At 39.3% G+C, this 14,239-nt stretch overlaps 1 protein-coding gene across 8 annotated transcripts in view; it reads left to right on the plus strand.

Moving 5' to 3' along the window:
* LOC110835243 (semaphorin-1A) overlaps positions 1-14,239 on the plus strand; it is a 422,598-nt gene that overhangs the window by 39,125 nt on the left and 369,234 nt on the right. The window lies entirely within an intron of this gene.

Raw genomic sequence — 14,239 nt, forward strand, 5'->3', positions numbered from 1 at the left:
AAATTACTGTAAGAAGCAGTGGTTAGCATGTTTTATTTTTGTTTTTGCAGTATGAATACGTACAAACTTAGGTTCCTATTTTGCGTGCATGGATGATGATCATTTTAATACAGTATAATTTGTGCTAACATTGCTTTTTTATTATCCGGGCTCCTGCTTCCCACATTTACCACGGATTATCGCGACACCACTGGCGATTAATTATATCCGCAAGGCATTAGGTAATTTGTAGGCTTATCGGAGCATCTGAGTGACAGTCTTGGTACTTCATTAGCTATTACCATCAGCCCTGAACGCAAACGGTATTTCTGTCGATCCACTCTTCCCACATCGCTCCACTCCTGTAGTAACGTCACACCTCTGACAGTCAGTTGTCGCCAGGTTCCCACGAATGTGCGCGGGGGGGGGGGGGGGGGGGGGTGTACCCAGTTGCCTGCATGAGATCAGGTCAACGGAAAAAATGCCTAGACCTTAACAACGGTTATTTTCATCAAAATCTTAAAGTCACTGGTCGCACCTATTCGTAACCTAATGGTCCGAGGTTCGATTCTCAGTCTGGACAGCGGTTATTTGTAACGAAGTTCGTGCTGCTTATGTTTCTACAGGCTGGGGTAATACTTCAGAAGATTATGAATCATCATGTCATCCGACGATAAGTAGCATCAGTATTTGAGAAAGCGTCGTTAAATATCCCAATAAAAATCACTCAGCACACTTTCTAGTTCATCGTATTCTTGAACGATGCACAGGGCTGTCCAACCTGTACAGTTGGCTATGCGTTGTTAGTGTCCCTATTTCTGTTTCATGTCGGGAGATTCTGGGTTCGGTCCTCAGCTGTCAGGTCTACCGCTCTGACAGTTTTTATACGGCCTCTACATACGATAGTGCTGTGGATATCGTGAAATAAATCACAACCGCTTCCTTCCACGTCACTTTTTCTTTACCGCTCTCCCATTCAGTTCTTTGTACTCCTAAGATCGTTTATTAACCAAGATACTAATAATTTATGTTTTGTCGTTATTAACTACATTGTCACAGTAAATGTAGTTTTTTCCCAAAAAAAAATTGTGATAAAGATTAGGCCAGTACCGGTGAGAAAATTGGTGGAATGAACGGAAAAAGAGATGAAACATGGAAGATTTCTGTCTCCTGGGTTGTTGCGCTGTACAGTCTGGTCGATGTTAACCAACTTTTCAGAGACAGAAATCTTCATACTCACCGCTGTGAAAACCTCATATCTTACAGATGTCCCTTAGCCACTTCAAATTCTGCCAAGAAGAAGATGTACTTAATGGAGGTCTGTGCTGTTGCTGCAAGAAAACATACCGTTTCCACGACGCATATTAAATTCTTTCATCCCTTTCCAAAGTTTTATAATTATCCTGTTCTGAAAAAAAAATACTAGACTTTCCGCTTTAGACTGCTGATAGGGTGCTTATGTACTTTGTATGCATACTGTGTTTTTATTTAATAATCAACATTTGCATTAATTATATATTACGCTCATAATAGGTCGTGAAATATTAAGGAGCTCCATAGACCCCACGAATTGCGCTGTAGCTGATTTATATTTTATAAATAATTCCATAATTTAATAAGACTTCAAGTCGTAGTCTGTCTTGACATTAAGAGTAGGAAGCACTACTAATAACCTGTTATATTGTATATATCAATAATAATAGGTTACTTTTTTTAAAATTAGTGGCAGCTCGGCTCACGAAGTGTAACATTTTCCCCGAACAAAGGACACTGATGTAACTCACGTTGTCAGTTCACTGTGCTTAAAAACAAAAGTAGTGGCATTGTTACTATTTTTGTTTTAGCATAGATTAACAAACAACGTTGTTGTATCCTGGCCGGGGAGTGATCTTGTGTCGCGTAATTTTGCCTCGGCTGGATCAATTAATTTCTTCGTTTTGTGGACTGGACGATTTTTCTGTAGTTCAGTGCCAGAAGAAATATCATAATATATTATTCAAATGTGTAGCACCATCTTTCTCTTGGTCAGTGTTTGAGAATAAGATACCGGGGAGAATATGTGAATCTAAAAAGAGGAAGAAATATGAGGACGGAGAATTTGTACGTTGAGGAAGTCCATTTCTTGTGCTTTTCACACATTTCAGATTTAATTTAGAACAGGACAGCATAGTGTGATTTAATGTCATTTATGGATCTTATAGGATAAGTAAGGAATTTGATTCGGTAGGAGGAATGTAATTAGTTATTTTTTGTTATGGCAGTACTACGTACCTGTATTTAAGTAGCCTCTGTGACATAATTTAAAGACAATTTCTTAATTCTTAAACTAATAATACAGATGCAGTTCATTTCCTTTCAAGACCCATCAACATATCAGGCTGTTCAACCAAACTGAAAGACGTTAGCACGGCGACTCAAGTACCGAAGACATTTGCCTCCAACGAGTGAAAGTTTAAGTTGATTGCAGTTTTTGGAGTTGCAAGTTGTAATTCAACCGTAGGGTGCCGAAAACAGAGCTGACCCCGTAAATGAATGTAACTTTGAGGTCCTGAAGCCTTGGTGTAGTTGTAACGAATTGCAAAGTGCCTAGCAAGCATGTTTGCTTCCGCGTTGTAGCATAAGTCTGGCAGCAGCTCTGCGTACAGTCTGTTTCAGCAGTAGTTTGTACAAAACTGCCTTCTGCTAAAATATCACAGGCTTCGGAGGCAATATACTGTGCGCGCGTCACCGAATACCGCAAATAATATTATTACTAACGTGTCCAAATGTGTAATTATTAGCATTCCTGATTTGTGAACTAGAGGTCCCGGGTTAAAATCACTACTCGAAGACTGGATATTCTGACCGGTTTTTTCGGGGGTTTTCTCAGACCCTCAGAACCAGGCAGATGCCGGAGTATTAAGTTACCATAAATTAAGCTACAACGGTTCCCTTCTGTATTTTTTCCAATTTATTATTTATGAGTTATTCTATCCGACGCTTTTCGATCTGAGGTGCTGACTGCAGCGTTAAGTGAAAACATTAACTAATAACATTCACAATCACGACGACATATGAAATAATTTAAGCTGTCAGATCTATCCTACCATTTCCATTTCAGTGGACATATACATGTATTTGTATGTGTCATAGGCCTATATTATAATTGTAGTTTTGAAATATTCATTAACTGTAATTGAGCTATACTATGGCTTTGTCCTGGGATTCTGCTCAGAGGCTTGCCAATGTATTTGTTTCACATGTCTCTTGAAGTCAAATGCACAAAAGGTTCACGCCACAGTTTCCCAAAACTGAAGGGTGTTAATATTATGTTCATGTGGCTATAACACACATGATATTCACCTATTATTCATTAACAGGAGGCACTGAGGAAACCTCTGATAAATATTGCGGTATGTCTTACACTTGTCGCCTTGTTTGTTGTTTAAGCAGAATTACTTGAGTCTTCAATGAAGTTTCCACCTCCAGAAGGCCCAAATTAACTGCTGAATATTCATGTAGGCATCAAAGGCTTCTGCTCTAGTGCTGGTATACAGTATAAAGCGAAAGTGATGAGTCATACATGCTTGAATACGAAACGTCTCTTTCGGCTGTTACTTCTTGTTTTCTGTTAGCGTGAAGCTTCTTCGGCTGAATAATTAAACGTTTTGCAATAACACTTTCTGCGAATAAATTAATAAGAGAAACTTCATGTTGCAGCTGGCTTTCGTTTTCCTTGGAATTATGTCGTGTGGGAGCTAATATAAAATGGACTTGTATATTTATTTACGTGTGACTGGTTTGTCAGTCGTTCAGAAACAATGTTGATAGGAAAATAGATAAAACAATTCTTATGCCAAGTTCAGCAACAAGGAATAACAGCAGGAACTTTTGTCTGCAGATAACGAAAAGTGAAGATGCCCCGTAAACGCTTTTGAGAACATGTTTTATATTAATTATTGCGATTCGTCATTATTGATTACTTTAAATATTTTATATATTTTTTGCAGTGGTGGGCATTAGAGAGTTAGCGTTAGTAGAGTGGTGCAATTTTTAACTTTTCAAATTTCATTTTTATGAAACTGTTGTCTCTTTCTCCTTTTGTTCAGTATGGTTTACCGAATCTCATGAAGGGTCTCCAACTTTGACGTAGTATTTGTCAGTATGTACAGCTCGAGCGCCGCTGAACGGATTTTAAGAACCTATGCACTGGAGAGAAATCTTCATACTCACCGCTGTGAAAACCTCAAATCTTACTTACTAAAATTTATTTACACGTTAAAATGTTGGTGAAAATCGGGCGACAACAGCAACATACAATCTAAGAACACTTAACATAATATTTGCACGCGAAAGTGACAGTGGGGAATCCCCGTGAAGACATCGTTAACCAGACAGGCACCGGACACTCCGCTCACGCAAACGTTATCACAAACTTCATTTGATAAAAAACCGTCAGATCAGATTGTAGTGAACGAACCGGAATTATTACGCTAGGCGATGCATATTTTTCTCAATCTCATTATACGAAAAGCCGAATTAACCTGATGGTGACATAAAACCAGCTGTTAGCACTTCGAGCAGGGCCATGGACCACGCCTTATATTCTTACGACCGTACATTTCTCCATCAGCGGTGTTGAAGTTTCGGTATCATTAGCAGAAGACCAGTCATAAAGTATTAAGTTTAAGAAGTAAGTGTATTAGCAAATATTTCTTTTAATAATCCACATTATATACTCCTCCTTGTGGTACGTGGTTAAGAAGCGTAATTAAATCAAAAGAAGGCAAAGTATGGTCGAAGAAATTGTGAATTGCAGGCATAAATACAGCGGTACGAAGTCAAAAACCAAAAGAATGGAAAGGATAATATTAAAATCGTTATTACGGACCTGAGTAGGAGCCTTTTTGATTGGATTTATGTCCCTCAGGATAGGACCGGTAGCGGTCTCTTGGGAACACGACAATTAACCGTCGGTTTCAATATGAGTCTGGCAATTTGATGGTTAACTAAGCAACTGTTACCTTCTGAAGAGGAACTCTCTTTCATGGAAAGTTAGTCGAACAACCCAGTAGCAGGGAACTGATAATTGTGCCTGCATGAGAAAGGGACACCTTGGCAGAGATGCAGGCTAGTCTACATGACATGATTAGGCGGTATACAAAATGTTTATTCCAGCATGAAATTTTTTGTTGTTTTAAAAAAACTTGAAATCTCATATGCGATAGTTAAGTATCGGATAATCAAAAGCTCGAAAAGTTTTTAGCTACTAGCGGACTTCTCTTTCTCTTGGGCGTTGTTGGACGAGAGAAGTCGAAGGTTATAATGCTGCAGAATGACCTCTTGATCTCCGTACTTACGTCGCATTGACCCTTTAAAAACTCTAAATGTTAATGAAGCTCCATTTCTCAACTAGACGACGTTCATTGCATGAGGACATAGGAAGAAATGTGATAACAGACGAAGTGTGAGTGGTATGAAGTTTCTTAAGCTTTCTGCGGTTTGTGTCTCTTCAGTAGGGAAATGCGACATCCATTTAGTTGAGTATGTTAAGCTTTAAGCAAGGTAATGCTAATGGTGGGTGTTCGCGGGCTCTGATGGTTACAGCTTTTGTTCGTTGTCGAAAATAGTTTATTTAGAACTAGTGGAGAATGCCCGTTGAAAGTTATCGGGGAATGATGTTTTTCGTATCTTCATTTCTAACTCCGTTTCTCCCTTCTTTTATCCCATTCGTACCCTTATCTGCTTTAAAATAACTTCTGGAAGCTACCGTATGGAAGCAGCAGATGTTACTGAGAACTTTGTCAGCCACGCTGTTATAAATGAATGTTACACATGATGTGTATTTACACACACACAGGCCTACACATCACTTAGCAACAAGCTTTATTTCCCCTTCAATATTTTCTTCTCTTATCCCATTGTTGAAACTTGTTGCGCAAAAGTGAAATTCAAGGTTCTGCATTGTCATATAACAGCGACTGGGGTCACATTAGTGCAAGAGTGACCTGAGACAGCGTGACAACCATCTACGTCATATGGCATAAGAACACCTTTGGAATTTTAGTGCACTCCAAGCAGTACATCTTTCCGTCTTGTTTTCAAAGGCATCTGACGCGAAGGTATTCATCATATTTCGACTCTGCTGTTGTGATTAGTTCAGGTGTGCGAGGTTCCTGAATGCGAAGAGAACGCATTGTTTAAACCTGCAGTCTGTGCATCTGATAGGCTAGTTCCTACTTCTGAGTTTACATACTTACTGTGCTGTAAACAGACAAGAAATATGCATTGATTTGAGCGTGATCCACACCCATTCTGAATTGTTTTGACGAACTGAATGTGGTTTAATTTTCGTCGTAAATCTTCTTAATATGTCAGAATACGTTAGGTCTATATTAAAACCACAATTTGCCTGCTTGTTTTGTTTGTATCTAGCATTTGGTTACCCTTTTTTCAGGAATGTCCTACGATATACTGCAGTTCTGTTTTCAGAGTAAATATAGAAGGCTGTATTTGTTTCCATTTAGGCATACACAGTTGTGGCCCAGTTAGTTGAAGTCTTCTCACTCTTAAACGTAATGGTTGAATTAAGTAACCGACCATAATTAAACTATTGCTAAAAGACCCCGAAGGTTCAACACTGTTAGGCTACCGAATGTCCACCGTTGTACACGAGGCTAGGCCTGTTTCATCATTGTGCATCCTAACAACTTGTTTTAAGAACTCTTAAAGTTATTTTCACGTGTTCGACGAGTGGAGCTCTTTCAAATGTTTCCTACCAAAACCTGGTTTCTTGTCTCCATGTTTGTGTGCCGAGCCCTTCTTAGCCCTGATTCCTCCGGTGAAAACAGTACACCATGAAGTCCCTCTTTCCATAGTATGTTTCATTTCCTATGCTTCTCCTTTCATGTTCAAATACTGTGAGCATTTCTGTTTTCGAGAACACGCTGACTGATAACTTCATTTATCACAGAACCCACGTTTTATAACCTTCTAAACAACTAGTTATCTTGAAATCATGAATTCATAATTTGGAAACTTTGGAGCTAATTGGAACTGCACTTTCATTTATATTGGCTTGTTTGACGTGTCATTATACTCTGATTTGCAACCCTGTTTCAGAGATTCGGGAACTCGGTATAAGTTTCATTTCCAGAAGATATTATACTAGACAGTGTTTAGTGCACTAATACAATTGGATCATGTTATAAAAGCCTGCGGTTGGCAGAGCTGGTTAAGTTATACAGGGCTAAATCAACACACATTACTTGTGTAAACCGTAAATTAATCGTCACTTACACAAAGTGTTGAAAATTTACGATGTTCAATAACCTCCACATTTCTAATGGTGCTGAAAAATGCACACAGTGATAAATGGCCGTGTATTTTTAACTGGTTTATCTAGCTTGCCTCTGATTTCACAGAATTGGTGATTTGTGTCTGGCAAGTGAGTCGTATGCTGTTATCTCTCAGTTATCACTATATTCAGCGCAGTGAATAAATAAATCGTGGACAAAATCAAATTGGGAAATCATGGCCTCTAACCTTGTGAAATTCGAGGCTGACAGTACCACATAATTCATCTAAATACCTAGCCGTCAAAGTAGCCATGTACAGTGCAGACTCTCAGATAAAATTGCGCTTTATAAAGCGATGCGTGTATTACGTGTTTCAACACCGAGCTCGTATGATGAACTATGACGATATTTTGAGTTTTGGCTCCTTGTGGACTCATTGGTAGATGCCAGCGTTTTGAAAATACAGACTGTCTTCATCTTCAGTGTTGAAGGTGTAAACAGCATGTTTCATTGAAACAAAAGCCCAGAATGTCATATCCTTAGCTGTCGTAAACACCTCAAATCTCTCAACTTTACATGAATCCGTTTAACCCTGTGAATTAGTCCTTCAGAAGTTTTTAGTTATTTTACGGCGTTATATCAGTTGCTGAGGTTTTGTAACATCGAATTTGGGGGGGGGGGGGGGTTGGTTGGTAAGCTATGTAAATGAGTTTTTAATTGAAATTTTACCAAGTGTTGGAAGTTCCCACATTTTAAACGTAAGTGAAATTGAGTTAAGAAGATGGCAAGTGTTGTGTTAAAATTCAGGCGACGGAAATTGCGTGTTTAGGAAGTGTTTAGAAATGTGCCACATTAAAGGAAATTAATCAAGATATACTGGAGAATACAAATATTTACGCAATTAATGGAAAAGGGAGGAATACAGTCAACCCACTTAAACTGAATGGAGAGTTACAAATTCCGAATTTTGAACTTCATTTTAAACCAAATTGATTTTGAGGTGAACTTGTGCTTGTGAGATTATGATCCAAATCCGTGAAGAGGAGGAGAGGAAATGTCTGTGGGATATGGAAAGAAGTGGTCTTGAAATAACCAGGCGTTTCCCAGGAGGGACTAATGAAAATAACTAAATCCGCATTATAGTCCGACCCTAGCTGAGGTTCAAACACGGTACCGTTAGACTGCGAGACCCGTTTCGCATAGGTGGTAGAGCGTTAGTGGGACATATTTTTTTATTGCCGAAACTGGGGATCATGCACGGAAATATGACAACAGGTAAATTTATCACCGATTTACAATGCAGACACAAAATGAATATAGATCTAGGAGAATGTGTTCAAAAATGTAATTAAACATATGTATTAGAATATTTTTTCTGAGAAGTTTATGCTAGGAATAAAATTAAGTTAATGCATAACGTTATCTCAAAACCAGCCTTACAGTATGACAACAGGTAATAAGAATCCAAGGTATAAGAAAAGGAAAACGATTAGAAAGAACAAATAAGGCAGAAGCTATCAGTCATTGTCAAAGAATATGTCTTGTTACATGTACGAAAGACGCCTACTGGAACGTGGACTGGGGAAAACTTAATTTTATAATCGAATAGGAAGAAGAAATATGAAGATTTCTGTCTTCTGGGTTGTTGCGCTGTATAGTCTGGTCGATGTTTACCAACGTTTCAGAGGCCATACTGCCTCCGTCTTCAGGGCGCCCTGATGACGGAGGCAGTATGACCTCTGAAACGTTGGTTAACATCTACCAGACTACACAGAGCAACAACCCAGAAGACAGAAATCTTCATACTCACCGCTGTGAAAACCTCAAATCTTACATAAGAAGAAATATGTTCCGACCAAGAAACAAATGGAAAGAATAATTTAGTTTGCCTCCGAACTGGTCTTGTACCCTGACCAGAACGGTTAAATAAAGTGGAAACCAAAATGTACTAGAACATCGTAAAAACGTCGGCGATCGTTTAACCGAGTTTTCTCGTTGACCAACAGCCATAGTAGTCGACGTATAAAGTACAGACGGCAGCTGCCAACATTTGAGAAATTACTACACGTTTTAACTCTTTAGCTAAATGTGTGGACACGAACGTGCTATTGTGAAACCAAATTACTCGTAAATGCAGACGAATTAAATTGCATTGTGGATGTTATCGGGGGAAATATAATTACAGGAGCACACTAATGTTTGGAAATGTAACCACGACACGTGTCACTACACCAGTCCCACGGCTAGAATTCACCCACACAGACGAATCTCACCCCTGCCAAAGAGGTTAACAGAATGGCATCATTGTGATGTGAACAGACGATTGTAACAGTCATCGTGTGATTCGCGCAGAAAGAAACATAAGCGGACGATTGTGTTGATAATGCATACATTGGTCACTGCTCATTTAACTCTGTGATTAAAGTGTTTTGTAGCAAGAGTCTAAATACCTTCATAGCCTGCTCCAAATACATTATTTGTAATGTTATATGCGCAATTCTTTTTTTCGTCTCATGGTCAGCTTGACCGTCGTGACCCCTTTCGGGGTTTTCTTGCGAAGGTACCACGGTGGTTTCGCCTTGCCTTCCGTGGCCAGTCTGTATCCACCAGACTGGAAGAGGAGACGCAGACAAACATCCATGGCTTGAGTGGGACTCGAACCCACGGTCGCGGCGGCCAGGCACACGAGATCCATGACTCAGACCGTGTGGCCACTGCGCCGGAAATTCTCCTTTACGTAGCTGTAATTTTTCATAGGCCTAGACGTATGTATATTGTAAGGTAGCAACATAAATATGAAATTTAGAAAGCCCGAAAGAGCATTTAAATATTAAAAATTTGCCTCCCATGCTCTTTAACCCTTTGAATCATGAAGCTTATCTGACCAGACCCAATAATTAACACTATAATTCCTACCTCAAAGAAAACACCGTGTTTCTATTATAAAGAGCATCGGGTTAATATTGTTCAGGGAAGTCATTTTCGTTTACTCTGAGAATCGTATGAAATCCTACACTCATTGGAATAAATTCAGTTTCTTTGCTGTCAATAGCAGTTGGTATATGTAGCTACTGTTATGCTTTGAATTGTGGATGTCTTCTTTAGGAACCACGTATGTGATCACTTCCGATTCAGAATGAATTTTGAAACAGTAGCAAATCTCTTAAATGTTTAATAAGCATCCTTTGACGGGGATCGGTCTATCGCAATGCTTCTGTCTATGAAAACACGCACAAAAAGTGAACGCTCGTCCATGCGTCGCGGATTGGACCCCTGCCGCGCTCAGTCACAGAGATTAGCTTTTCTAAACTTTTATATTAGAACATTTTATATAGTTATGATTTATAATTAGAAGTAGAAACCATTATTAAGCTGTTCGAAAGCAATGTGTAATAACATACGCCCAAAGCTTTGAAGGTCCATTCAAAAGACGGAAGTGAAGTTGAGCATAATCTGTGAAGGACAGAAGGACAACTTTATACAGTAAAACCCCTCAAGTTGGACACCCCTCTATATTGGACTCTTTTCTAATGGAACCGGCGAATATCCTATAATATTACATATCCACAATACCCTATATCTTGGACACCCCTTTATCCTGGAACTTGGTCACCCCTTTTGTTGTAAGTTGGACAGGTTCATGCACTTAGCTTCAGTGCTTTTCAGGGAACGTTTACAGTTACATATTTTGTTATTTTGAATTTCTGACTGATAAATGCCTTCTGTCTGGAGGATTAGCTTATGGTTGAGGGTGGGAGACATTGAATCCATAATTGGAATGCAGTGAAAGTGTCTAGTTATTATTTTGTTGAACCCTTCACTGAACTACAGAAACGCAGATACAGTCTTAACTCCATCAGCACTGCGTTTGCATTTGGGTTCAAACTGTGTTAACAGAAATTGGATTCTTCTTTTTTACGATGGGGAAGCGAAAATTGGTGGAATTAACTTTAAAAAAATTAATTGAGGCTGGGGTGTAATGTGCAATGCATGGGAGTGGGTTTCAAAAGATTATTATTTATTATTATTTATGCCATTAATTCTTAATTCAAGTAAGCCTACAGTAGTTAGTGTATGCAAATAAATAGATTACATTGTCATCACACCACAACCTGAAAGGATTCTTCCCTTTGTATCTATCTTGGACATCCTGTAAGTTGGACACATTTTCGTGGAACCGCAAGTGTCCAATTTAGAGAGGTTTTACTGTATATAACGCCGCTATCTGCTTATGAAAGTCAGAATTGCTTACTGCGGTCTGCAGGATCCCAGCCGTTGGGACATGTTCGAACTTTTTACCGCGTTTCACACGTTAAACTGAATACCTTCATACACATGCCAGACTGACGCACATTCCCACTATTTTAGTCGCTGAAGCTGGAAGTTTAAGGGCTATTTAAAGATTCATGACAGGTTGAAGTGTCTGCTCCTTGCAGACGGGTCCACGGGTCCCTGACCTGTGGAAGTAGCAGACTGTCGCGCAGACCTTTGACAGTAGGTATTAGGGGTGCAGGGCCCGATTGAGGTTATTTCCAAGTGACCACAGGCCAGTGACTTCGCGAAAAAACTTAGTTCCTAAATTGTTAAATAGCTATCAAATATTCTCACCAACTGAATGTACCTTATAAAATTACTTCAGTGAGCAATAGCCATAATAGGCTGTTGTTAATAATTTGGACAGAATATAACCAATTAAGCTGTGATTATCGTGTTTGTATGGAATGAAGGCAAGTTTTAAATCGAATCTGAGAGCGGTCCCAATCGACATTTGCACACCCAGTTGTAAATTGAAATAGTGAATATTTGTAGGGCCTACTTGTATGCAGAATTTTTTTTAATATAATCTAGAGTTCCTTTTATTTATTTGTCTGTCTGCCTTAAGCGATTGTAGGCTAACTTACACTGTTGACAGGCAGTTACAAATGAATCAACATTACGAACTATGCGGGATGAGGCCTATCCACAATTCCCTGTTCCCGAACACTGAATGCTTTTAATGTATGAATTCCGGAACTAGTCACAATAACAGTCACTGCAGTTAGAGCGTGTCTAATTGTGTCAATGTCGCTATGGAAACTGTAGCACATCTGTGGTTGAATACGTGATGTAGTTACCCGTTTGTGTATTATCGTAAGCGTAGAGTATTACATAAGAATAATTATATTATCATAACCGGTTTATTTTCATAGAACCACCAACAAATAAAATTCTTAAGGCTAATAAGTATGCGAAAGAAGTGGTAGTGGCCACGAGACATCTTTCAGACTGTCCGGTCTTCGTTCCGAATTTCTAAACCAGAATCTGCACAAAGCTAAGCAGAAGTCCTTACAGTTCGAGAGCAACGTTAATTGTATATCGAATAGCCTGTGTATGAAAAGGCTGATCGAAAATTCAGGCAACCCTTTAAAATATTTGTTGGTGGTTACAATTCAGTACAGTTCAACTGGATGAAAAACACGCAGTGTCGCTGTCACTATACAAGATTCACGTCAGTTGTCTTTCTTTAAGAGTCAAAGTGCAAGGAAAGTCTTTTTCGCAATTGCAATGAGTGTTAATTGTCGAACGCTACTTGCCATCTTGTCAATACTCAACGTGCCAGAACGAGTTTAGGGATACCAAACAAACGGACAATATTTTGTCTGCTGAACCGTCTCCGTGACTCTGGAGGAACTCTTTACTGCGTTGCATAAAACAGGGAATAGTGAGTGCATGCACCGCCAAACGCAGTGGACATTTCCGACACTTCAGAAATTGTTTTCTGATTTCTTTTGGCAAATATGACGTCAGAACTGAGTTGCGTGACTTTTCGATCATCTTGTATGTAATTATGTGTGTGTTTATATACACACATACACATGAGTGCATAGAACCCGGTGAACAGTTAGTTCATCGGGAAACCGGTTGTCACCAATAACCTCGGCAGTGGCTGCTGCACTGGTGTACGGACGGCTCTGCGACTCTCGGCTTGTGGGTGAGAGCCAGAGGCTCTGTGTGTACGCAGGCTGTGTGCGTCATTCTGTAACAGGATGTAACTCCTTATGGGTTACATATCTTATTGTTTTTCTGCGAGGTCACTAGCAACAATGACATATATATAATACCATTTCTAGGAAAAGGGTCGTGGCTGGTTTTTCTAAAACTCGTTCGTACACAGCGCAGTAGGTTTGTTTGTCGTTGATAGAATAGCAAGTACGGAGTTTGGCAGAAATAAGTGTGGCAATCAATCCCGCATAGATTCAGACTCGGACAAGCTTATTTATTATGTCTGGTACCTGAGATGGTCGAACGTCTGACCGTAGTCATGGGAATGAGAGGGTTCCACATTGCCGTCGTCAGAAGCAACTAAGGCCCAGAAAATTGGCTGTGTTGTTGGCCTCATAAACCCCAACAAATTGCGTTTCTATCGATATTTCTCATCCCCTTTCTATACGCCTCATGATGACGTCCGTTCTTTGCTTTTGTTTGTGTTTCTCCCCACAATGTTTCATTTTATGATTTCTGTTTTATCAGGACTTTTATCTCATATTTCTCAAGTTCAGAGCACTTTGTTATTTATCTTTCCACTGTTTGTAAATGCTTTCGGACTGCCATTTATTATATTTATCTGCAAAGCAAATTAATCATAAACCTAACTAATTGTGGATCCCATTTACAGTTTGTTGTTCTTCCACCATTTTTCAGTGGCCTCATTGATCCGTGATTACGCTTGTATTTGACATTGTTCGATTCAAGAATTGAACTTGGGCGAATCCATGACCCGTTCTTGTTTTTCTAGTTTAAGTGTCATTTTATTCCCGAAATTTACTTTCGCAAATGGCTGACAGGATGATTATGAATGGTAGATATTGTGAATCTGGGCAAGTGATTCCGTATATTTTACGACTGTCTTCGGATTTTGCAAAATGTGACTGAGGAGGGAAATAAGTTGTGTTTCTTGAGAAGCTAACAGTCTCTCAACTGTAAATACATTTTCCGCCTTTTAT

This window comes from Zootermopsis nevadensis, unplaced genomic scaffold (genome assembly GCF_977971745.1).
Source record: "Zootermopsis nevadensis isolate Lab colony 2312 unplaced genomic scaffold, Znev_1.0 Znev_ptg000006l, whole genome shotgun sequence".
NCBI classification, from domain to species: Eukaryota; Metazoa; Arthropoda; class Insecta; order Blattodea; family Termopsidae; genus Zootermopsis; species Zootermopsis nevadensis.